The sequence below is a fragment of the Coptis chinensis genome, chromosome 7, assembly GCF_015680905.1.
Source record: "Coptis chinensis isolate HL-2020 chromosome 7, ASM1568090v1, whole genome shotgun sequence".
NCBI lineage: Eukaryota > Viridiplantae > Streptophyta > Magnoliopsida > Ranunculales > Ranunculaceae > Coptis > Coptis chinensis.
Window position 1 is genome coordinate 47,161,160 of NC_141462.1, and position 4,135 is coordinate 47,165,294.

The 4,135-nt window shown below is 37.6% G+C and overlaps 1 long non-coding RNA gene across 1 annotated transcript; it reads right to left on the reverse strand.

Annotated features, from left to right (window-relative positions):
* Positions 1 to 2,777: 2,777 nt before the first annotated feature.
* Positions 2,778 to 3,347, reverse strand: LOC147487728 (uncharacterized). The gene is made up of 3 exons (XR_015201946.1): positions 3,157 to 3,347; positions 2,998 to 3,069; positions 2,778 to 2,912 (listed from the first exon to the last, which is right to left on the reverse strand). It is a non-coding gene; the product is annotated as an uncharacterized LOC147487728 (long non-coding RNA).
* Between the last annotated feature and the right edge of the window lie 788 nt (positions 3,348 to 4,135).

A 4,135-nucleotide genomic window follows, 5' to 3' on the forward strand; every position in this document is an offset into this window, starting at 1 on the left:
ACTAGCCAATTGCCACAATCTCGATCCCTTCTCCAAAGCATGCTTTACAAAACAATCTTTACAAAGATGTAGTCTAAGATATCAAATCAAAGAATAGTATTCCCATTATGTTTCAAAGACTTTGCATTCATTTCTTTCCAATATGGATTACGCATGTTCACTAGTGACTTCGCCTTCATTTCTTTCCAGAAGGTACATATTTCAGGCATTGAATCAACTGGGTTTTGTCAAAACAAGCTAACGGGATCATGGAAATTTCACCTATAACATAGAAAGAAGAAAAGTAAAAGGATTCAAAACAAAAGGAGAAAGAAACTCACTACCCCATCAGCAGATCCATTCTCTTGAACATCTTCAAAAAGAGATGAGAAATAAGCTGGATTATAAATAGAGCTTCCTAAAATCTCGTCAGAATGAGAATTCTGTCTAGCTGCAGCAGAAGTTGAGGGAGTCAAAAAACTACTTCGTAAATCATAATCGGCTTCCCGTGTATTGTCTACAAATGAAACCCCCATTCTGTAAATCTGGATCCATATTACTGAAGACGCCATCCTCACAAAGAACCCAATTATTTGCATTGAGAGAGTGAGCCTTGCAAGAGTATAAAGCAGATAATAGTGTTCGTTGATTTTAGAGATGCTTTTCAAACACACAAACAAAGGGAAATAAAAGCGTAACATTTCGTGATGAAATCAAGAGAAATACCAATTAGTCGAGACATACTAAATGCAAATTACAACCTGCGGAAGAAAGTAAAGAGTTGGTCTTGCACAAACTCAAAGCGATTCTTGAAGAAGGATATATAATTCTAGATCTTAAAACGTAATTTAGTTGAATCGTAATAACAATTTCCAAAAAAATCTACCACATATGAGTTGCACAGTTTTAGGTGAACAAATTCATGTTTTCAAAGATTAGAACAAAATTATACATACAAATTATTTAAATGAGATCAGTTCCCTAACCCGCTTTTACATCGTCAAAGTTGTCTTCATCTTGACTAGCCAGTTCATTGACGATCACAAGACTTCGAACCTTCCGTTGCCTCTTGTTAGAATATCCATTGACAATCCTGCAGAGCACTTTCACGAAAAGGCCACTCATGACAACAATCAACAAATGAACTACTCAATTCCAATTGTTCTCGTTTCGCTTCAATTGTTTTTTACCAAATGAATTTCTGTTAAAACCAATATCACCACTACTCTTGAAACTCATAGTAGATGATGAAAGGGCATCCAAACAAAGACATGGGCAAGTGTGTGAGTCCACAACTGATGAACCTATAAGTGATATAGCCCCCACCATCTTCTTAGCTCTCACACACAGATTCTTTCCAAACTTCACCAAAACTTCTTCTTCAACACAATAAACTACAGAAAAATAAGAGATACCCTCTTGGTAAAATTTGAAAATAAGTAACAGGTATTGAAAAAACCCGAATATTAACACCTTGATACTAAAGATTCAACCAGATTCAAAGACAAAGTGAATAGGTAGAAATGAAGAGGGATATTCTTGATTTTTTTCAATGAAAGAAGATACTTAGAATGCTATTTAGAGGGTTTTGAGGATCTGTCAACACTGACCAGACATTTTATGAGGTCCAAATCACTCCTTGTAAGCTATTCACTTAAAACTTGGCTTCTGCTCTACCATCTGTACACTTTTCTCATACCAAATGTTGTCTTTCCAACTTGGTGGGTGGTATGTGATGCCCATGTGGCAGAATTGCATAGGATATAAGAGTCGTGTAAGATTCCATGCAGAAAAAGTGGAAATAGTACATTTGAGACGAAATTTAAACTTTACAATCAAATTTCAAAAATGCATCCACCAGAAGAGAGAAAAACATAGGCAACACATATATGATGAATATCAGGGGGAAAGGATGATAGTATTCACTTACATGTGTAACTCCACCTTCTTGTCCATGCAAAACATATAAAAGCTCCATATTGCCCTAAGAAACAGGATGGAGTAAAATATGCACCAGCAGCTTCAGTTAACATAGGTGAATCCAGCAAAACAAAACATCTCCCATCCTTCTCCCTCCTCCTTTATCTGGGCTTGGGACCAGCAATGCAAACTTATCATAAGTTTGCACAGTGAGAGTTACCACCAAGGGGTTGGTAGAACACAACTCAATTATTTCTTTCCTAAGAACCATATTAAATAGTGATAAAAAAATATACATCACAACCCACGAAAACCCAAAAAAGGAAATAACAAAAAGCTAGTAGTTTACTTAGTGCTTGGCACCGGTAAAAGCCAATAAAACATTTAAGTAAATGAGCGGTGTTTCAAGAAGGTGACCTAATGATTACAACATTAGCGGTTCTTTGGGCGGATAACACTCCCTTGAGCGGCCTCGCCAAGCTTTGATCTCCAATCATCATGAGGCAATGGTAGTACAGCACCTCCGTCATAAACCACGTTCACATGAACTTTGAAGTTTCCCTCTTCCAATCTCCTGTTACCAAACTCGATATTAGGATCAATATCTTGTACGATACCTCTCGCCACGACTCTAAGTGGACAACCACCACGCAGATCACATTCTTTACCAATATATTCATTGACAACCTACAAATTTAAATTGTGTTATCAGTCTTTCCTTATAAGAGATGTTTTTTCAAAAAATAACTCGAATAATTACCGGGGAAGCGTGACTAGAACGTGGCGATTCAACATCTGCCATAGGCATTCTTCCTTGCCTCATAAATTCTCTCAACAAAGCTGAATTCTCCAACACTGTATTCTGAAGAACATCTACCCTCTTCACAAGGTCCGTGTTCATCTCTTTCAAAGCTAAATTCTGTTGTGCCACAACTTTCATCTTCTTCACCGATGTTTTGCAGACCCCTTTCACCCAAGCCTCGAAAACAGCCCCTACTATCTGGCCCAAGAACCTGTACTTAATGGACAATCGATTTAATACCCTTAAAATCATGTCAAACAACAATTAATTACAATAACTATGATTCAATACGAGACCTTTGTGAGGGCATCATTCACCGACGTCTCTCGTGACTCCGAGTGCAAAGCAGTGTAGTCATTAAGCTTTTCCTAGTAAATCGGATAAACAAAAATATCTCAAATTACTATCTTAAAAATAATTTAGTATCTCAATTCTTATTAAATCAGTACACCAACAACTAGCTCCGGGTCTTGGTGTTCCCCATTCTTTCTTTTATGATTGTGCATATATTGGTCCAATCTAGTGATAGATGACACAAGGACCCCTTTCTCCTTTGCCATTTCAACTTTAGCTACAGCTGCAGATTTCCTCCCAAGACATGAAGAGTTTTTTTGTTGCTTACGATTTTCTGTGTTCCTCAAACTAGAAGCCTGCACATGTTAAAGTTAGTAATAGTGCACTTTAATTTATATCAAAACACATATACTTAATCACCATGAAATAAAACAGAAAACCCATTAACCTTGAATTTCTCAGAATTGCAATTATCCACAAATTGTCGCCAATCTTGCGCGGAATTCCTTGTTTGGGATGTTCCCTCACAAAGGAAGGAGGTTGATCTTTGGCGTATTTTTGAACAACTCATGCTTGTACTCCTTCCACGCACGTTCTGAATTTGCTTATTGTCCAATCCGTGTCAATAGTATCGATGTTTTCAAACACATACATTCTTCCTAAAGTTTTAATTGCTTTGGGTATGATGCTCTCATGCGAACGAACTGGTTTCCAGCTATCATAGCGAATTGGGATGTCACGGCGAGCAATGTGACCAAGCTTGGTGATGAAATGGTCAACCTCTTCTTTGGGCTCATCTGGTTGACCCCACTCATTAAGCTTAATGATTACCTTCTCATAGCATTCGGGCAAATCCTCCGAAACACCTATTGAAGGACCTCTTGTTTCCTTAGAAGAGGAAGTTGATGCACCAGAAATGTGTGTCTCACCTGCATATATCAACCAAATTTGTTAGTAAGATCAAAACAATGGTATGGAAAACTGAAAACTAAAAGTCATCTCCATTACCTAAGTCATCACCAAGGCTGTCACTTAGTAAATGTGAGCTGCTATGTGTTTGTCTCTCGTCCATGTGCAAAGAGGCTGTAATACAATACAACAAGTATGCATGTCCATGGTGCGAGATCAAGATCGATTAAT